Here is a 23,684-nt window from a genome sequence, read left to right as displayed (position 1 = left end):
GCTCGTTCACGTGTGCAACAGAGTTGATTGGAAGCAGGCGTGGAACTTGCAAATTCCACTGGCGTGCGCACCGTTTTATAAATCTGAATGTTGGTGACGGAAATGTTCTTGCTTTGCAAAGGTGCGTAGGTACGCAACGCTTTATAAATGAGGCCCCAGGTAATGACACATTTCAAACCAACACAAATGAATGTAGGCCTAATGAAATACAAGCAGTTTATTTATAGTTTTCCTTTTAAATTAGGTAACATCTGACACAGGCACGTCAAAAGTAATCTCAAAGTGCATAAAAAAGTGTACAGTAGTATACCAATAAAAAAAAAATCCTTTTGTAAAATATAAATGTTGGGTCATAGCTGACCCAGGCACATCATAAAGTGCTTTTAACTGAATGAAAATAACCATCAACGCCTTGAGTGCACAATTTAACAAGTTACAATTACAGTTAAACAATAAAATTGAATCTAATCTAATCTAATCTTACCCTGCTGACCATCTTAGTGTGAGAAGTGACATGTTTTATTCTGAACAAGAGCAGCGACATTTGGCTCATAAGATGTCAATGCAATCCGAAGGCATTGGTGAAGAGTACTGTCAGTCAGGGAACAACGAGAGCTGCTTTTTATTGTGTTCATGAGTGAAAAGCTTGATTCACAGGTGTATGTTGATCCAAACATACTGAGCACATGGATTGCTACTTTCTTAACATTAGGGAACTGGTGCACGTTGACATCACTCCAAAACTTCGCAGGTCCATTAGTGCGAAGCTCCTGTGCCATGGTTACGGATGACTGCATGTGAACAAGTTCGAGTATGAATTTCCCCTCGTCGATGGAAGGCACCACTCCCTTTCCTCTGGTGGATAAGTCCCCTTCTATTGCAGCAGTGAACGGGTCTCTGGCAAAGCCCATCACCTCTGCGGGCAGAGCAAGTCCATCCAGTCGACCAGCAAAGTTCTCTTTCAACCTCGCAATGAAAACAGTCATCACATCTGTGATTTGTGCCGGGGATGAGACGCATTTGCGGAGCGTCGGAAAAATGCAGCATTCTGCCGGTGCAGAAGTCGGCCGCGAAAAGGTCCAGTTTGACTTGGAATGCGCCTGTTCCACAAGATCAATCACAGTTTTGTCTCTGCCTTGTAGCCCCACATTTAGGTCATTCAGATGTTTGCAGTGGTGTAGTCTACGTCAGTGGTTCCCAACCACTGTGCCGCGGCACACTAGTGTGCCGTGAGAGATCATCAGATGTGCCGTGGGAAATTATCAAATTCCCCTTACCGTATTGACCCGAATATAAGACAGGTTTTTTTCCCCGGAAAAAAGTCTGAAAAAGTTGCATCGTCTTATATTCGCGCCCTAGACTTTTACACGTCAATATTAATTCACAACAACGTATGGCGCCAAAAGACTGTTCCCCACGCGAGCCACCGTGTTTCTCCCTCTCACACACACCCCAGTGACGGTGCCTGGAGAGATGGAGACACACTCACACACACACACCCGCGGAGAGACACTCACACACACACACCCGCAGAGACACACTCACACACACACACACACCCGCAGAGACACACTCACACACACACCCGCGGAGAGACACCGCAGAGACACACTCACACACACACACACACACCCGCGGAGAGACACCGCAGAGACACACTCACACACACACCCGCGGAGACACACTCGGACCAGCTCGAAAAAAGTGTCTCAAGTGGTTGGTCAAGTTAACAAACAACAGAGGAGGCGTTACGATGCCAATGTTAAGACCATGGATGAATGAATCAATGAAGCAGAGGCATCAAACCGAGGAGCCAAGAAATATGATATTACAGAGTGTAATGTTAGAAGTTGACGAGCCCAAAAAGATCGGTGTAAGAATGGTAACAGTCAGAGAAAAGCGTATCGCCGTCCGCAAAGCGGCCTCTTCCAGGTGATTGACAGGAGGGTGTGTGAATACGTGACTGCAAAACCTAACGATTGTATGCCCATACCCCAAGATGATAAAAATAACTTACATTGTTTCATTCATTCATTAAGACGATTGCCAGACGCATTGCTGACATGTCTGCAGACATCGAAAATGTTGTTTTGGAGAAGATACGTGGCAGTGGGCAGTTTGCTTTGCAACTTGAGTCTTGGCTCAACTCTTGGCCAATGCACGCTTTGTGGATGGAGACACAATCACAGAACATTTCTTTTTTGCAAGACATTGCATAAAAAAACAACAGGGGAGGAAATATTTCAGATCACATCAGAGTATGTCGAACAAGGAGGACTTCAGTGGGACAGCTGCGTAATAAGTGTCTGCACTGACGGAGCAGCAGCTATGTTGCCGAGACTTTACCAGCGGAGATAGCTGTTCGTATGGTAAACTTTGTAAAAACAAGACCTCTGAAAAGCCGCTTATATGCAGCATTATGTGAAGAGACGGGAGCCCAGCATAAGACGTTATTGCTCCATACGCCGATGATTGTCCCGCGGAAAAGTGCCGCCCGCGTGTTTGAGTTACGGGAGGAGCTGTGAAGTGTGATGACGCAATGCTGCTTGCAAGTGACACATTGTGCGCAAGGCTCGCATACATGGCCAACATACAGGGCCAGGCTTCGCACTGAGTGAGTATAACAACAAGTTCATATAATGTTACGTATATGATAGGCTACTATGTATCATTTTGTAACATTTGGGATGGCGGTGTGCCGTGGGATTTTTTCAAGGTAAGAAATGTGCCGTGGCACAAAAAAGGTTGAAAAACACTGGTCTACGTGATACGCAGGACTAGGCCGTATACCCACTAGGAAAGCCAAGGATTTCCATTCACCCACTTAAAAATGTGTGAGGATACGTAACAGCGTTTTGTGACAGAACTTTAACTTTCATTCATGAAATTCACCCCGTCTGTGTTACGAAGCACTTGAATTTTGGACCATTGGGACTGACTATAGCGTCATATACCATCAAAGGGGGGAGATGCGACATGAAATATGTCAAAATGCAGCACTATCATGCACAGATCAGCCTTATAACATGTAATTTAGATATATATAGAAAGGAGCGCAGATTTATTTTTATGGCGTTCGGAAATGAACGATATGAGGCTGGGAGGGAAGAATCACAGTATACCCACTAGAAAAAACTAGACTACACCACTGGGTGTTTGAATATGTCACTCAGAAAGCAGACATCAGCCATGAAGTTGTCGTCCAGTATGCGATTCAAGTGTGTTTCTGCCTTCGTTTGCTTGCTGCTGCTGCGGAAAGTTGTAATCTCCTCTCTGAGATCACAGAAACGCTCCAGTGCCTTGCCTTTGGACAGCCACCTGACGTCGTTATGCAAAAGCAGATCGTGGTGCTCAGCAGACATTTCTGACAGCAGCTTGCGGAATAAGTTAATAATAATAATAATGTTGGAGGCTCGAAGTGGAGCGAATAAAATTAATTATAGCCATTACGTTGTCCATTGTTGTTTTAAGCTCCCCGCTTAGTTTGTTTAGAGTGTTATATTCACGTTCTGTAGGCTACTATTGTAGACATTTCTGCATGAATTTCTGAACACTTGCGAAATACGTTTTTCTCTGCTTTTATGGCTGGGCCAATCGGGGGTCACGTCTGGGCCGCATGCGGCCCCCGGGCCGCTAATTGAATAGGCCTGGCCTACAACATCCTCTACCATGATTGAAATTGAGGACAGTGATAACAGCAGTCAAGAGAGCAGTGATGATGATGATTAAGCTTGTAGCATTAATAAATGCTTAGGCTGTAACTTTTTGTTGAAAAGTTGATTTCAGTGTTTACAGAACAGAGCAGTGCTTAAAGAGATGTCAGTTGATTTCATTGTGTTTAAAGGAGTCTGACAGACTTTCATGCTTAAAGAGCAGTCATTTGATTTTGCATTTGTTTCTTTTGTTTTGCACACAATAATTTGTTCGTTCATCTTTATTTATTAATAAATGTCGTTTTGCTAATATAAGTTATCCATGTATCCCTTTTTTATCCATCCTGTGGGACGGGTCGTGACTCGCGAGCACCAAGCAGCATCCCTAGGTGCTCCTCTGAGCACTGGCCCCAAAAAGTTATGTGCACCCCTGTACATACTGTACCTATACTATCTACATGCCTATACTATCTACATACACTCATTTTGATCCAGGAAAAACCCTGGTATAGGTATGTAGAATGTAGACCTACATACCTATACCAGGGTTTTTCCTGGATCAAAATGAGGCGGAGGTGGTACCAGAGGCGTTTGACATCAGGGGGACCCCTGAAACGGGGCATTCTGGTGAATTTAGACGCATCAATTTATGGTGGAAATGTCATTATTCATGTAAAGGAGAACACAATATTCAGGCACCAGAAGACCATTCAAAATATAATACAATATAAGGCTCTCAGGCATTCTGTACTCTCAAATATGTATTCTCCTTGAGCAGTCAACATCAACTATCGGCTATTTCGCTAGCAAAAATGAAAGCTAACTTATTTGCAAAATAGCGCCCCCGCCACCACGTCGGCGCAATGCCGCAATTGCAGTTAGAAATGACCAGTGTTGCCACAGTTACTTTGAAAAAGTATTCTGATTACTGATTACTGATTACTCCTTTAAAAAGTAATCTAGTTACTTTACTGATTACTTGATTTTAAAAGTAACTAAGTTAGATTACTAGTTACTTTTTTAGTTACTATTGGCAGCTGCCTAGGCACCCGACCCCCCCCCCCCCCCCCCGCAACATAAAAATGAAAACTGGTTTTGCCAAAACTCACTTTATTTTAACAGTAACTTAAATTACATAATTAAACTTTAAACAATAACTTAAAACAACAAAATAAAGAGTCTTTCTTTGCCTCACCCAACATAAATACTTGTTTTTAAACAATAAAATAAATATAATCTTTATTTAACAGTAACTAGCAAGGAGTGGTTTCACAAAACCTAAAACCTACCCTGACCATTCAGATATGATCCTAATATAATCCTAATCCTAAACTGGGTGAGTCTGAGTTTATCAATGATCAACATTTATGTTCTTGTCATCCTTTGCTGACACAAACTCAAAATAATCCTTATATTTCCAGCTATTTAACGCATATCTCTGTTCTCGCTCCATTGTGTAGGCTACGCTTCTGTTTACACTGTGCAATCAGCGTGGTGATACACGTGAGCGATTCTGCTGCAATCTCGCGATAGTCGAGAGCCGTTTTTTGCGGGCATGGCCTTCCATAGTAACCTCGTGTTGAAAACGTGAGCACTGACGTCACTCCCCAAGACGCGAGAAAAGCTATCGAACATTACAAAGAAATACTGCATTTAGCCTAAGTTATGAGGTAGTAACGCAATAGTAACGCACAGTCACTTGAATAAGTAACTTTAATCCGATTACTGATTTGGAAATAGTATCGCGTTAGAATACTTGTTACAGAAAAAAGTATTCAGATTAGAGTAACGCGTTACTTAGTAACGCGTTACCGGCATCACTGGAAATGACAGAAATCCACTGAGTGCAACCCTTGTAGAAAATACGACCGTCAGAGTTTTGTCGAGAGCTGGAGGCGGCTAGAAATATGACGGAGGCGGCCGCCTCATAATTCTCTATGCAGGAAAAACCCTGTATACTATCTACATACCTATACTATCTAGCGGAACAGGCTTACTTCCCGAACCTTGTTAACCCGACAACTTGTCATGTTGGAGCGGGGAGGTACCGGGGAAATTTTCGCATCGTTTGAAACCCATGTCAGACACACACACACACACACACACACACACACACACTCACTCACTATCAAATACATTATCAAGCTGCGAAAATACACTTGATTACATGATATACTGTATTATAAATTGAATTTTATTTGTTCAATGTTGCATGGAAATTTGTTGACGATTACAGACATAATCAAATGTAGGTTGTTGCAATTACTTTGCTGCGGTAGCTATAGCGTGCAACACTCAACTGGGAGACCTACTGTACAGTCTCTCATTCATAATTGTCTGTACATAGACATACAATATCCTATCAATATTGCGTATGAAACTTGGGTAAACCCTGTTGTAGAAATAGCTTTATACAAGGTAGACTTAGAAAATGTAAGGATACTGGGTGGTAGAACGCATCTAGGAAAAGTCATGAAAGGAGGGTCCTGAAAAGGTGAGTTTAATTATTTTTTTATTTTTTTACTTACTAGGTCAAATGACCCCACCCATGGCTGTTGTCGTGTTAATAATCTCGTCTCCCTGGGGGAGTTCAAAGCTCTGATTAATTGTGTGACAGTAGAGTACAGTAGAGTGCAGTAGAGTGCAGTAGAGTGCTAGTAGACCGTTGCTATTCCTAAAATTTATTTTCTATCATATTTATCTCTCGTCCCTTGTCTGTTTTTATTATGTTTTATTCTCCAATTGTGTAAACTTGTACTTGAACTGTTGTGCTGTTGGCCAGGTCTGCCTCGAAAAATTGATTTTAATCGCAAGGGACCTTCTGGTTAAATAAAGATTAAATGAATAAAAATAAATAAATATGCTAAGCCTGCCTGCGTGGTGCTAACATTATTAGCATAGTATATTTGTGCCAGCGTGGCAACATGGCATTCCTGTAATTTTAGCCCATGTTGCGTCGAAAGATAATAATAATAATAATAACTTTAATTTATATAGCGCCTTTCAAAAAACCCAAGGACGCTTTACAATTCAAGGGAATGATCAGACAAAACAGAAAACAAACAAAGCAAAACTGAAACATTGACTAGGGGCCAAAGGCCTTGGAGAACAGATGTGTTTTGAGCAGGGCTTGACGCTTACCTTTTCCCCAGTTAGCACTGTGCTACCAAGTTTCCTAACACCAGGGGAGCCACCCCTCCTAAATTTCGTTGTTTGGTACCTGTACTGTAGCAATGACAATAAAGTCCATTCATTCATGTTGAAAAATGTAGTAGCACACCAACAAATTATCAGAATCATAACATATCAAAATTATCATAACCGGCTCTTGGCCGTAATAAAAATGGAGACTCACACAATGTAAAGGGGAAGTAAGAATATTAATTTCAGTTGGCCCACGGTTCGGTATGAACCTCGGTTTTTGGGTCACGGTTCACGGTTATTTTTTTTTATGCTACTATTTATTTACAAAATGTTACTTTCAGGACTTAAAGTGGGAAAAAATCCTGTGCCTGAAACTTTCTCTTGGGGAGGGGGGTCACAGTTTGAGATATTGGGAGAGCGGGTACAGAAGACAGCTTCTTGTCTCAATGTTTAAATGCATTAATACTATTTTATAGTCAATACAAAATATATGTCTCAATGTTAAAATGCATTAATACTTTAAATGAATGTGCAACAATACTATGTGCAATATGACAACCCTTGTGTACATAAGGTTCAGATATAGGAAAAGTTAGGATATTTATAGCATAGCATAGAGTACAGCACAGTGTTTTATTGTATAGTATAGTAGTATAGTATAGTAGATAGTGTACATAGCCTTTATTTATGTAAACCAGCTCTTTTCCCTTTTTTATTTTACCCTTGGCCCTCTTGTCTTTAGTCTTTTTCCAAGCACCAGGGGAGCCCCCCCTCCTAAATTTCGTTGTATGGTACCTGAACTGTATTACGGTTTTTTTCAATTGCTAAAACACATTTCACAAAACTTTCCTCCATTTTCCCAAAACTCTAAACACAACACACTTTTCTAAAGCTACATAAGCAAAACCACACCTTCTCTCTTCAAAACTCAAACTCAAACCCTACCCCTAATCCTAACCCTAACCTTACTGTAACCCTAGCACCTAACCCGTTTTCCCACATGTATGATAGTCATGCATAAAAATAAATCTGCGCTCCCTGTCTAACGTTATATCTAACATTACATATTTTACATTACAGTAAGGCTGATTTTGCATGATAGTCATGCATTTTTAGATATCTATTTCCCCCCTTTAAATGGCATATGATGTCAGAAATGTTACTAAAGTTCAGCCGCGAAGTTGTTGCACTGTTGTCCTATCGAGTTTTACGTAAATAAAGGTTTGAAAAATGTACCGTATTCCCACATGTACCGTAACATGTACAATACTGTACTGTATCACAACTCAATGCAAACACTACAGAGGATCCATTACACACAACAATACTCACTGAAAACAATGTTCAGGGTGTGATGTTTTTAAAATGTATTTATGGAACTATACCACACGCACACACACACCACAATCATTTGCAACAAGTGTCTTAAATTTTGAGTCGTTATGTTTAATTAATGAAGCTAGGTGTGTTCATTGTGTTCAAATGTTGCTGACTGTGGCAAGCATTTTGCATCACATGAGCTTTAATTTGAGAATTTGACATTTTGAGCAGAGTTTTTTGCAACTTGTGTTTTAGCAAGACAAAATGTGTTTAGATTTATGAGAAAAGGAGGATTGTGTTTTGTGAATTGTGTCTTCATGTGAAATGTGTTTATGGTTTTGGCAAATGGGAGCTAGTTTTATTAAATGTGTTTAGAGAACTGGTCATTTGGTTTAGAGAATTGGCTTTTGTGTTTTAGCAATTGGGAAAAACTGTAATGACAATAAAGACCATTCATTCATTCATTCATAATACTGTTTTATACTTAATAATAATTTTAAAAAAAATAGATGTCTTTAAAAGGCCAAACTGATTGCATCACTTATTAAGCCACTATCAATATAACAATACAGAATAAAATATATACATGTCTTTAAAAGAACAAACTGATTACTTATTAAGCCACTATCACTTCTCCTTCTTGGCACCACGTCCCATAGCATAAGGCTTCCCGTCACTACTCAGGGTTTTTCCTGGCTCAAAATGAGGCGGAGGTGGTACCAGTGGTGTTTGACATCGGGGGGGACCCATGAAGCAGGGCTGTCTGGGGGTCCTTAAACGAGCATCAAACACTTAATTTCTTGCATTCTGGTGAATTGATAAAATTATGCACCAATTTGTGCCCTTTCGCCATCAATTTATGGTGGAAATGTCATTATATATGTAAAGGAAAAAACAATATTCAGGCACCAGATGGCCATTCAAAATATAATGTAATATAATGCAATATAAGGCTCTCAGGCATTCTGTACTTTCAAATATGTATTCTCCTTGAGCAGTCAACATCAACTATCAGCTGTTTCGCTAGCAAACACGAAAGCTAAGTTATTTGTGAAACAGCGCCCCCGCCACCACGTCGGCGCAATGCCGCAATTGCATTATTTTTTTATTCTCCCGCGCCGGAAATCCGGCACTGTGCCGGAGTACTTTAAGCCCTGTACTTTATTTAGCTTATACTTATGGAACTTTAACATTTAGACACATTCCAGAATATGACTGGTATATTGTATAATATAAATATATATAAACAAAAAACACGTGTTGTGGATTGGAACTACGGAGCATAAGCTTTCAAATGATGTGTCATTGCTAGCAGCTAGCGGCTAACAAAACACAGCGCTACGAGCGCATTTTAAGCGCATATAGGACTCGCGTGAAGCATTACTGCGACACGTGTTTCTGTTCACTGTTTTCATTCCCTCATCGCTTATACACATAAGTTTGACTGCGCATGACAGTAGTTCAGCAGTCTTTTAGTCGCACTGGTGCGATTGAATGTATTTCCAAGTCGCACAGAAATATATTCACTCGCAAATGCGACAAACAGTCGCACTGTCGAGCCCTGGTTTTGAGGGCTAATTTGAAGGAGTCCAGGGTGGGGGCATTGCGAATCACTGTGGGGAGGGAGTTCCAGAGAGTAGGTGCGGCCACGCTGAAGGCTCTGTCCCCAAAGGTCCGTAGGTTGGTGCGGGGGGTGGACAGCAGGCCCATGTCTGCGGACCGCAGGTTCCGGGAAGGGGTATGTTGGGGGAGGAGGTCAGTTAGGTACTGGGGGGCGCAGGCGTGGATGTTTCACGTCAGGGTGATGCCTCAATAAGTGGTTCCGTAGATTTGTGGTGTTTCCACTAAATTTAACCTCCACTGCTCACAGCTTGCACATCGAAAGATGTTTTGACATGTGTAACAGCCAAAGTTGTTTATATGTCAGTACACACGCGTACAGAACTGAACGACTTAGTCCAATTTCAGTGCAAATACGTGTACCGTTACACCCCTACTAACTAGCTAGCTTTGTGAGTGTGAGCTGAAACCACTATGTTCAGTGTGCACTTAGCTAGCCAAAGCTTTTGTTTGTTAGCTACGCTAGCTTTGTTTGTAGCTACGGTACGTTTACAGGGTTTTTCCTGGCTCAAAATGAGGCGGAGGTGGTACCACAGGCGTTTGACATCGGGGGGACCCATGAAGCGGGGCTGTCTGGGGGTCCTCACACGAGCGTCAAACACTTAATTTCTTGCATTCTGGTGAATTGATATGCACCAATGTGTGCCTTTTCTGCATCAATTCATGGTGGAACTGTCATTATTTATGTAAAGGAAAACACAATATTCAGGCACCAGATGACCATTCAAAATATAATGCAATATAAGGCTCTCAGGCATTCTGTACTTCCAAAGTCGAGAGCTAGAGCAAATAATATTAATAATTTAATTTGACAGCATACATGCTACTGAAAACAGCTGGTTGACTGTCCGTTGTGAAAAAGCTTGTCAGTAACGTCCGTAACACTTTGCGGAGCTCCTGTAAACAGCTGGTGGAGAACAGCGCTGGACCGGAAGCTAACCAGCCGTATTAGTAGAAGTGAAGTGATTGTGCATGTAGTCTGATTATCATTATTCATGATCGCAGAGAATTCAGCTACATTTTCAATTATTAGTTCTATTCTGTCATGAGCATCAGAGAATGACTGACAGGCCGGTAGATTATGAGAATGGGATCATTTGAATAATATATTCTAATATATTAGCCTATAAGCGTGTGTGTTTCATGCAATACCATTATTGCATGAAATGGTCAACATTTTAATGTTGTCAGCTACGAAGCGGATGTGTTTACTAGAACATGGAAATGCAAACGCTAATCACATTATTGCATTACAATTGTCATATTGACTCAAGTAATGCAGGAAAGAGTGGAAAATGCTATTGTGGGATTGCATAGTAATTTTCAGTTCAGAATGAACTTAAATACCAGCTACATGAAAATGCAAATGATATGATTGCATTTGATTTTGAATATTGACCGGAAGAATGCGTGCAAAAGTGGAACATGCAATTGCAATCTCAAATTGCATTAACATTTGAATTTAGTCCACTATATGCTTCCATACATTGGTAGCACTGATTTTACAACAGCAGTGTTTCCTCTATATGCATTTATTGGTGGCGGGCCGCCACGAATGAATTTCCTCCGCCACTAATTGATTCAATCCACCAAAAAAAAAAAAATATCCACCTCTAAACATTTTAGCTGATTAAAATATATCTGATCCTAGATCAGCGCTATAATGGATGTTGACTAAAAGTGCACCTAAATCCACGCCCATCTCTCTCTAACCGCTGATCCAAAATCAGATTAATGACATTAAACATTCAGTTGACGACGTGACACAAGGGCTACTCCTGATTGGTCTAAATGTGAACCATCTAAGGGGGTGTTCACACTTGACGTCTTTTTTTAGAAAAAAGCGCCGCCTTCAGCGCCTTTTCGCCGTCTTTTTACATACGGTACAACCCATGGGAAAAAACGCAGCCTTCACCGCCTTTTTCCCAGAATGCATTTCGCACCGGCTAGCAGCGGGCAATTTAAATCGTCCATTTTAATCGTCCATTGGCTAAAAGCTGTAATTTTGGCAATACAAGTGTTAACATGTCATTTTATGAAGTTTTAATATGTTTTCAGGTGAGAAAGTAACCATATATATTCCCAAAATGTGTCCAGTTTATCAAAATAACCTGTATATATACAGTATATATGATCTGACGGTTTTTGTTCGCTAGCTGCGTTCGTAAATTCGCCCTGGAAATCTGATCAGCACTCATGGAATGCCTCTTGTCCAATCAAATTACCTGGTCCCTTTATGATGTTGAACCCAGTGTGCGCTCCGGCGCTCTCAGAGCGGATTTACGAGCGCACCCTGCGTTGCTCCCTTCAATGCGGAGAAACATCGTAACATAATTATAACAAGTTGTAAAATGATTTGGGGGGCCAATATCTTTAGCTAGCTAAAGTAACTAGTTTATTTTATTGTTAACAGTTGGTAAAAGAACAGGATTAAAACAAAAATATCAGCAATAACATCGTGCTCTGCAGCAAGCACAATTACAACCCAACTGAAGCCACAATACTGGGACCATTCTTGACTGACAGTCAGTCAAATACTAGGTGAATATGTAATAAACTTGGATTTCATGCATTTCAAGTGGCATCTTTGTAATCATTACGATGTAGTCATGTCTAAGAGGCAGACAAGGCTTCCCTTTTACTCCCCGAGGCTACGACTATTACCAAGTCTATCGCTGGGTATATTTGCAAGGTGTGTTGTGTTGAACTGGGTATATTTGCAACAGTGTTGTGGAAAATGAAGATTTCTGCCGAATGCTGCTAACACTGGAACCACGTTATGAAACACCAGTAGCAATCACAAGTTGTTCTACATCCTACAACATGTGCTACATTGTGCTACATCTTGATGGGTCTGACATCTTGGAGCACCGGTTGTTGGGAAGTTGGTTACTAGGGAAGGTACTCTCCTCGTCCTGATTGGTCAGCTGTCAGAAAGGCGCTTGACGACATACAGCGTCTTTCTGAAAAGTTAAATAAATTCAACTGAAAAAGACGGCGGCATGTTTTTTCCCTTTTCCCATAGGGTTGTATGTAAAAAGGCGCTGATTGCGCAAGTTGGAAATACTCGGAAACTTTCGCCAAGTTGAACATACTTTTCCTGTTGTGTTTGAGACGGAGCCAAGACTGCTCGTTTGGAAGGACATTGGATCCGTGAGTAACGTAAACCTTCAGAGCTGATAGATGGAAACCGGTATCACAAGTTTATATTCTGTATATTATTTTATTTTATTTTTTGCCATCCTCCCTCTAGTTTTGGTTGAAATTAGGTCGTTGTTTTGAGCGCCCGTGCACGCGGAAAAAAATTGCACGCATCGCGCGCGGACAGGGCTCTCCGCCACTAATGTAAAAATTCCTGGAGGAAACACTGAACAGGGCAATTACACTCACCAATAACAAAGACTTACCATCCATCTCACTGTCTTTCATCTCCACTCTTCCTCTGTCCTCTTCTTTTACCATCACTCCCTCCTCTCTCATTTGGTCTCCTCCATCCTCTTCTTTTACCATCACACCATACTCCTCTACATCTTCTTCCTCCAGCTTCACTGCCACCATCTCTGGACCCCACTGTGGGCTTTTCAGGGCTGGAGAACCACAGCCAGATCCGGGGGACTCGGTGCATTCTGGTTCATACATGGTTACATGAGCTGAAGAGGACCTGCGGCTAGAAACACTGGAGGCACAAACAACGCAGGGTCGATTAGAAATGACAGACAAACAGTTCACTAAACTCCCATCTAGACTGACAGGACACGTCCTGCAAATGCAATAATCTATTTGTTATAATTAAAGGGTCTGGAAAGTAGACATTAAATGGTTCCAATTGTATTTTGTGTCCAGGAAAAATGTTAACACAAAATAAACTATGGAAATAAGCTTCTTGTTAGGCTCAACTTCCTGGTCAGACAGTTCTGAGGTCTGTATGGTTGTGGACTTTGCACGCTTGACTGGCAGCTCCCTTTCAAGCTAGCTTGCTGCGATATCATACATGACATTCATCTATTAGATGTGCTTATAGTTCTGCCCTTCAATTACCAACTGTTTAGCTACTGTTGAAATGTGTTACTGAGCTAATTCAATTACAAATCGACTTATTAGTCATGCAACTGGCAGTATTATTCACCATATCAATTCAATGACCACCATTTGCATACTTGACACCTGGCAACCTATGGTGAATTATTGAACACAATACATGTGGACAGTATTCACAGCATGTGTGTTACTTACTGATCAGTTGGAGCACAATGGTGTTGCTCTCGTCTTCTAATTTGCTGCTGTATTGTCACAATATCCGCCATGTTTACTTTCTTCCCACACTGGACGTAGCACTGGCGCATGTCGTCATGACCACAACCATGTTTCGTTTGCCCAGAGATTTGCCCTGCCGCTGTCCTTCTCTGCTGTTCCTGCAATCCAATCACTGAGCTGCTCTTGTGACCACCTGACTCACATCCAGGAAGTGATTGGTCCGCCCTAGCGTGGCCTGTGGTTGGCCTTTGTTGAGAGGAATTCCTACCATAGCACTCTTCGATCTTGACCTCTTGACCTCTAGTCTTGACCTCTGAACTGGCGTTACTGTCACTATCCATGTCATTCGGTGCTTCAGAGAGTCGATGCCCCTCTTTAAGAGCATGTGCATCTTGCCCTGAGGCATTTGTGCTGAGCATCTCATCTTTGGCCTTTTGGTTTTTGATGTAGTCCCGTAAAAACCTATCCCATGGTGTGTCGTACTCTTCTTTAATGTTGGGAGAGTGATGGTTCCTACTGTGGGTGGGAGTTGGTGGTAGTGGTGGTGGCTGGAGCCTAATAAGATTGTCCTTCCGGTGGTTCTGTCCTTCTGTCTCTGCATCAGGGGACCCAAGGTGTGTCCTCTGGCTCTCTGACACTGAATAAGCAGAAGCATCCATCTCACTGCCCAGATGGAGAGTTAATAGTGCAGGGAATCCTACGAATAAAGATGATCAAAATATTAAAACAAGAGTGAAGAAATGTATCAAAAGGTCTATCAGCCATCAAAAGGCTTGCGGACATTTTTTAAAAGACATTTAGGCCGAGGCCTCTCTTTATCAGATGCTCTAAATGTTAAATGTCTCATCCACACTCATTTTAGTTTTTATTTTGATTCATATTTATTTATTAGCCTATTAGTATTAGGCTATTATTTGATCGGTATGGGCAGTAGCCTATATCGGTCGATATTGCTCATAGATTATAGGTGATCCATATCAGTCGCAAAAAAACTGTGTGGGGGCATCCCTAGTCTGTCTGTTGTTTGGTTAAATCTGACCATGACACGTATCACAGCCTGAACACCAGAGGATAATCGTGATAGCAGTGAATTGTAATAAATCCGCTACAAAATATTAGTATGAAAAAAACGGAAAAGTTTGTGCCATTTATCTTACATGGAATAGTACTGCTCTGCTGTTGTCCACTAGTTGTTACGAAAACCACCATCTAGGAACAACTAACTAGATTTGACTCATTGTATTTGATTGTAATTAATAATTATCTATTATACAACAGTTAGATCCGACCAAGTAATTTGATTGGACAAGAGGCATTCCATGAGTGCCAATACACAGTATAACAGCACTGGGACTTTTAACTATCTGAATAATTCCGCCGTACAGGTGTTCTATTAAATGACCGTTAATTAGACGACATTAACGGTCGTTATCTATCAGATTATCTATGTGTGTTGGTTTCAAACAAAGATGGATATATTTCCAAATATAACATTTGAGTTAAATAATTAATGGTCATCAGAAGAGGGCGAATGTGTTTAGGTCTGAAAGCTCGCAGATGGAGCAATGTACTCAGTGGTGTCGTCTACGTGATACGCAGGACTACGCCGTATACCCACTAGGAAAGGCCAAGGATTTCCGTATACCCACTTAAAAATGTGTGAGGATACGTAACAGCGTTGTGTGACAGAACTTTCACTTTCATTCATAAAATTCACCCCGTCTGTGTTACGAAGCACTTGACTTTTGGACCATTGGGACTGACTATAGCGTCATATAGGCTACCATCAACGGGGAGATGCGACATGAAATATGTCAAAATGCAGCACTATCATGCACAGATCAGCCTTATAACATGTAATTTATATATATATATATATTAGGGATGCACAATATTATCAGCGCCGATATTTATCGGCCCGATTATGGGAAATTAATGTTATTAAATATTTATCGGTTTTATTACATTTTAGCCGATATAGAGCCGATAATATGAAGCCGGAAATATTTCCGGTTCCGGTTGTCGCGCTCATGATGCTGTGCCTGCGTACAGCCACGCAGTGTAGAGACGAGAGCGAAACGGTGTGGACATTTTTCAGAGTTTCTGAGGCAGATAGTGCGTTTGCAATTTGCAATACATGTTCGGCAAAAGTTCGGATAGGAGGGCAAAGGTCTACGAGTTACAACACAACGAATCTCATAAGTCACCTGAAGATTCACCATTGCAAGCACGCTGTATGGAAGGAATATGATTTGGGCATTGAATACAGCGATGAGGGAATGAAAACAGTTAACAGAAACGCGTGTCGCAGAAATGCTTCACGCGCGTCGTATATGCATAATATGCGCACAATGCATATATGGGCTACACCACTCGCATACGTGAAACCGCTATAAATAGCTCTCTTAATATGTATACTTTGAGGAATTCGGTTGGTAAGTCTGACGTCAAACGTGACGTTTAGCAATTTCCGGGTCCAAACCAGAAATTCCCTGCACCATGTACCAGTGTACTACAGCGGTAGAATGACAGTTCAATCGTTTTTTAGACTCTGATCTATTCATACAACAAGGGACGCAGCACTTTCCCGTTTTTCCCATATTTGTCAGTGTCTTTGAGCCTCGGAAAAGCGCTATATAAATATAATGAATTATTATTATTACTGAGTCATTTCGAAGAGAGCGCCTCCGCCAACGTTGGACCCGGAAACACGTTATGACTTAACAACCGAATTGATTCATTGTTATTGTTGTCCGGAGGTAATCGGCTATCGGTTTACATGTCTTGTAAATATACTTTCGTTTTATGACGTGTTCAAAAGCAAGGACTGTGATGATCTAATTATGTGTAGTTATGTGTTTTTAGCATGTTGATGTTCTATCAGCATGTTGTGATGTTATTAAAATACAGTTTAAACTTTCGTAGTGCTGTGCTTTGTTAGCCGCTAGCTGTTAGCAGCATTTGTTTCCGGTTTCCTGGATGACAGCCTTTCTTACCTTCAGGTGTGCATGAACTACAGGTTATCAACTGTGAAATGATATCTGTTCTCATATCGGTTATCATATCGGTTATCGGCCACGAGAAGCGGGTAAACATCGGTTATCGGTATCGGTTGGAAAAAATGCATATCGTGCATCCCTAATAAAGATCTGTCGTTACGACAGTCTAGAGTCTCGTTCCCCAAGCCAGAAGTCTTGCGTGATCAAACGTGATCTAACGTAGTACCCTGACTAACCTGTACGAGGCAACCATGTGCGACAGGGCAAATAAAGTGCTGAAGAACGAAAAGAAGAAGTCAGCTCGCTTCTTGATTGGCTACATTCCATCCATGTCACAATCGGACTCGGGAGCAGGGTTGCCAGATGGGATTGACACTCTCTAGTCTAAACCATCATATGGAATTGGTAAATATAAACCTGTTATGTCAATTAAAAAAGACTGGTTCTGATTAAGTGGTTCTGATTAAATAAAGATTTCATGATGATTTTTTTTAGATAATTACACAAGGGGTTCACATACTTTCAAGCAACACTGTATTATATATACATTTCGGAGTTCAACTGTAGTATACATTATTCAGTGTTTCCTCTATATGCATTTATTCGTGTTCAGGCTGCGCAGAAAGGCAGCGAGTTATTATGACCGGAGAACAGAAAAAAAGCAGATTGAAGCTAGATTTAGGCCGCTTCCAGACCAACATTTCGTTACGATTTAGGGGTAGTTATTTACAATATGTTACAATGTTGCAATTAACCTCGTCGTTTGTGTTCGCACTGCAATCGAGACTGAATCTCACAACAGGCGCGCGGCGCGAGGCGACGCGCTTTCAAAACTGGCTGCGTTCGTAAATTCACTCAGGAAATCCGATCAGCACTCGTGGAATGCCTCTCGTCCAATCAAATGACTCGGTTTCTCTATGACGTCGGGCCCAGTGTGCGCTCCAGCGCTCTCAGAGTTTAAAATTGGAGTGAGAAGCAGAGTTGTTGCCTTGTTGAAAACATATTCAGACTCCTCAGCTGTTCTACACGAGTTTATGACATGCAGCTGTATCATGCGGTGGTAGTACTAAACCCTCGTTGTGTATTGTTTGTTTTGCCGTGGAAATTAAACATTTATGAGTCTTACAACAACTCATGTGCGTGTAAAAAGCCGGTAAACGGATTTCTCTTTTAGTCCGTCGCCGGTGCCTTTAATCCCTTATCCTAATTGAAAATGCAACATCATCAGCGACGACTGTGGGTTATTGCATTTACTGCTGTTCTCTGGTTCATGTTCTTATACCAGTGCTCAGTATAGAGTATTTTAAATGAACATTCGTAATGTCTGTCTCTGGTGTTCATGGTCAATTAAATCAGCCTATTTTGTGAAACAAATATAATGTTCCCGCTAATGGGTTAACCGAGCATTCTCGCACCTAACGTGCAAGCACCTAGCTTCGAACTATTCATAGCAATATGCGCGGGGCAACAATAATCTATTGCCTCTAAAATCACCACGATTGCTGTCGCGTCCACGCGGGAAAAAAAACGCGCGCACCACGCGCGCGAAAGATGACCGCCCCGCCACTAATGGGAAATATCCTGGAGGAAACACTGATTATTATTAGGCTACGTATTATATAAATTACGTGTGGGACACCCTCTGTTATGTCCAAAAAAACTAAAATATAAACCCAACACTTTTGTTTTTGCTCCAAATTTTCACGAGATGAAAGACCAAATACTTTTTCTATGTACACAACAGGCCCATTTCTCTCAAATTGTGTTGACAAATGTGTTTAAATCTGTGTTAGTGAGCACTTCTCCTTTGCAGAGTTAGTCCATCCACCAGACAGGTGTGGCATTTCCAGATTCTGATTAGACAGCATGATTATTGCACAGGTGTGCCTTAGCTTGGTCACAATAAAAGGCCACCCTGCGTTCTCTCTGTTAAATAATATTCAATACAGCTACATGAAGTCTGATTCAGAATGGTAATAATAAATAAGGACCCATCCCTAATACACAATTAACACCATAGAGCAATAATGTACAATAAATACAATTATAATATTAACCAAGTACATGAACTTACCATCCAACACACTATCTGTCTCCGGTAAATCCTCTCCTCCCTCCAGTTCTTCTTTCACCATCACATCTTTCTCCTCCACTTCCTCTTCTTCTTTCATTATCACATATTTTTCCTCCTCTTCCTCTCCTCCTTCCACCATAATTTCTTCTTCCTCTTTCACTACAATATTATGTTCCTGTGTTTCACTGCAGTCCTCCAACTTCACTGCCACCATGTCTGGACCCTGCTGTGAACCCAGGGACTCTGTGGACTTGGCTTCAGACATGGTAGCTGGGCTGTGAGGTGGATCTGTGTAATGTAAACAAAGGAAGAGCCACACATAGTGGAGAGTTAATTTCACAACCATTCAGATTAACAAACACCTAACAACAGATAGGATAGATGCACTACTATGAATTGTTATTGTAAAGCGTCTTTCACATTGGCTGGTCTGCATCCTGATTCTCTACCCCTCTGGCTGAATGGTGCACTCTACACTCCCCCTCATGGACTTAAATGGAATAGACTGGTCTAAGCAACATGGTGGAGTCTCATGCTTGCACCAATCCAATGCTTTTGAATGCACAGGGGGTTCATGAACAAGTGCACCATTCTGACAGCGGGTAGATAATCAGACCCAATATGTGAGACTGAGCAGGTGAAGGCGGTGTTTATTCAGTAGCAGTCGCGCTACCCGGTCACGGCTTTTCACTGTGATGGCACCCTGCTGGTGGAACGAGCTGACCACTTCTGTCAGGACTGCAGAGTCACTCCCTATCTTCCACCGTAGACTGAAGACTCTGAATCTCTTCTGGCTACACCTTAACTGAGATCTCTACATCCCCTCTACCTCCCTGTACAGTTTCTCTATTGTAAATAATAATAAAATAAATAAATAAATAAATCCTTCTTCTAGCATTCTAACTTAGATTACATAGATTAGGCTACTTTTTCTTGCTATGACTGACGGATAGATGATTCACTAACTACAAACATTTAAATGTAAATGCTTCATATGCATTGCACTTGGACCCCCCGACTGCATGCCCTGGCTGGGTAGGTGGCACACAGGTGGCATTAGTTTATGGATCGTCTGTATAAAAGGGTATGAGGCTCCGGGCCTACGGTGTAGATCAGGGGTGCCCAATACGTCGATCGCGATCGACCGGTCGATCGCAAAGGTAGTATGGGTAGATCGCATGGCATTGAACAAAACGAGGGGGGGGGGGGGGGGGGGAAAAAAAAAAAAAGTTCGCCTATCATCCATCCTCACTATGGCTTTTGCCACTTGATTGACGTACAGGTAAGCCAGTCTAAGATCTGATCTTTTCACCTACACCTAACACGCGGTTCACCACGCATGCGCAGTCAACAGCACCAACTACAAAATACAAAATACCGGCGAGACTAATTACCTAGTTAGCCTTCCAATTTCTACTATTTACTATATAATACTAAATAAAGGCTATACAAATGAGTGGGGAAGCTGGACCAAGTAAGAAACCAATAACGTATAACTTCCATCCAGAATGGGAGGAGGACTTTTTTTACACGATGTGATATTGGAAATGCGTCTGTCTGATCTGCAAACCTACGATGGCTATTTCGAAGAAGGGAAATGTGGCAAAAGAGCGAAAACGTACGGCTGCAACGAGAGCTTCTTATCGCGTCAGTCACGTTCTTGTTAAACACAAGAAGTCATTCAAAGACTTTGTGAAAAAAGTTTCTCGAGGCTGCAGATTGCCTTTTCGATGACAGATCCACAGTGGCTGATGACACCTTGTAACCAGCTCCTACAGCCCTGACTACTAGAAACTAGCTGCCTCCTCCCAGTGCCAGGTCTCCCACTAAGGTAGAGAAATGCATTTATTTCCTCCTTTCAAACTAGGGAACTACCTGTTTTGTATCTGGTTTACTTTTCTGTTTGTTGGATCAGTAGTTGGCTATGGTACTGCAGACTGGCTGTCAGTGTGTGAGTGAGAGAAAGTGACTGTGTGTGTGTGTGTGTGTGTGTGTGTGTGTAAGAGAGTGAGAGAGAGAGAGGGAGAGAGAGGGGGAGAGAGGGAGGGTTTGTGCTATGGCTCCCTATGCAGACTGGCAAATGTGTGTGTGTGTGTGTGTGTGTGTGTGTGTGTGTGTGTGTGTGTGTGTGTGTGTGTGTGTGTGTGTGTGAGTGTGTGTGTGAATGTGTGAGAGCGAGAATAGCAAAGAGGGAGGGTTTGTGATGGTCTTCTCCTGTGGCTGTGTGACAGAGAGAGGGAAAGTGTATTGTGAGTTTACTATGCAGGCTGGGAACTGTGTGTGTGTGTGTGTGTGTGTGTGTGTGTGTGTGTGTGTGTGTGTGTGTGTGTGTGTGTTTGTAGTACGTGCATGTACGTTTGCGATGTTGAAACTAGACTGGTAGATCTTGGCAGACTGGCTACTTGAAAAGTAGATCTTGGTTCCAAAAAGTGTGAGCACCCCTGGTGTAGATGTTACGCAGAAGCATAAATTGGGCTGAACGGACCTAACCACTGTACGTATGTGGGGTCCAGGGGTCTCGGGCTAGTGACCGCCTGATGTATAAACATAAAAGCTACATTTGATAAGTAAGTAAGCTAGCTAAGTAAGTAAGCCAGCTAGCTATGATTGGAAACAACGTAGCATCCAGTTATGGAATTATATGCATCACTACTTTGGCTGATGTGATGTGGGTTAACTAGCCAACTCCGCAACATTAGCAGTTATAATTACGTGTGAAATTAGCATGCTAGCAGGTGTTTTAATATAAAATGGCCATGCCAACATGAAGCTATAGCTGACTAGTGAGCCTGCATCAACCTTTCTACTGTTCAAGTGCAAGACCTTAGACCATAGTTTCTCAACGGGGCGGTACCGCCCCCCAGGGGGCGTTCAGACAACATCGGGGGGCGCTGGAACAAATATTTTTAAAAGGGGGGCGTTGAGGTGTCTTGGGGGGCGGTCACGCATAAAGTATTTTTCTCATGAAAAACAGCTGTCAGCAGTGTTATTCCGGGTACGTTCGTAAATGCACGAACGGTCAGTTCGCTCAGACAAACCGTCTTTTCAAAGGTAGTATGGGTAGATCGCATGGCATTGAACAAAACCCAAAAGGAGAAAAAAAATAAAAAATCACCTATCATCCATCCTCACTATGGCTTTTGCCACTTGATTGACATACAGGTAAGCCAGTCTGCGATCTGATCTTTTCACCTAACACACGGTTCACCACGCATGCGCAGTCAACAGCGCCAACTACAAAATACTAAATACCGGCGAGACTAATTAACTAGTTAGCCTTCCAATTTCTACTATTTACTATATAATACTAAAGAAAGGGTATACAAATGAGTGGGAAAGCTGGACCAAGTAAGAAACCAATAACGTACAACTTCCATCCAGAATGAGAGGAGGACTTTTTTACACGATGTGATATTGGAAGTGCGTCTGTCTGATCTGCAAATGTACGACTATGAAGGCTGTTTCGAAGAAGGGAAATGTGGCAAAAGAGCGAAAACGTACGGCTGTAACGATAGCTTCTTATCGCGTCAGTCACGTTCTTGTTAAACACAAGAAGAAAACAAAGACGGCGAAATTGTGAAAAAAGCGTTTCTCGAGGCTGCAGATTGCCTTTTCGATGACAGATCCACAGTGGCTGATGACACCTTGCAGCCTGCCTACACCTTGCAACCAGCTCCTACAGCCCTGACTACTAGAAACTAGCTGCCTCCTCCCAGTGCCAGGTCTCCCACTAAGGTAGAGAAATGCATTTATTTCCTCCTTTCAAACTAGGGAACTACCTGTTTTGTATCTGGTTTACTTTTCTGTTTGTTGGATCAGTAGTTGGCTATGGTACTGCAGTAGGGATGGACGGTTTTTCGGTTAAACCGAAAACCTGGGTTTCTAAAATTAGAAACGTTTTTTTTATCAAAACCGTCTGAAACCGTTTTTTTTTTTTTTTTTTTTTAAGAATAAAATAGAATAAGAATAAAACTGGAACATGTCACATGTTTGTCGTGTGTGAAAATAAAAATGATACAGTCTGAATCTGCCGCACAATGAGTGAGAGGTTTGGTCAGTTGTGAAGAATAACTGAGGATTAATATCTAATTGGGATTATATTTAAGGGTAACGAATCACTCTATGGGAAAGATAGTTGCCTTCAGTTATTGGTAGATAGGAAAGGTTTTTTACAATTACTCGCTTACATTTAATAAGATCATTTTCGCTGCTCTCTGTAAAGCGCATTGGGTCACTTTTGTGAGAAATGCGCTATAGAAATAAAATGTGATTTGATTTGATATTAATCAATCAAACTTTATTTATGTTCTATAGCACAAATCATGCATTGAATGTAACTCCAAGTGCAGTATTTACTAAACCACAATATAATAAAACAAGAGCTATACGGATCAAGAGTGTTTGTGCACAGCGCCACTGTGTGTGAAGGCGCTACTGAAAGTGATGACAGAACGCATGTCTCAGAAGATACGCGGTCACTTAGTGACGCAAAGGTAGTTCTGTATTTATCTCTATCTGTATTAGTACATTTATTTTGAAAGCTCTATTTTGACAGCTCTACCATGGGCACTTTTATTTTGATGGGGCATTCTTTGTTGATTGACTTACGACAGTTCAGGA

This window comes from Nansenia antarctica (assembly GCF_963989245.1).
Source record: "Nansenia antarctica genome assembly, chromosome: 6".
In the NCBI taxonomy this organism is placed as follows: domain Eukaryota; kingdom Metazoa; phylum Chordata; class Actinopteri; order Argentiniformes; family Microstomatidae; genus Nansenia; species Nansenia antarctica.
This window is presented reverse-complemented; position numbering follows the sequence as displayed.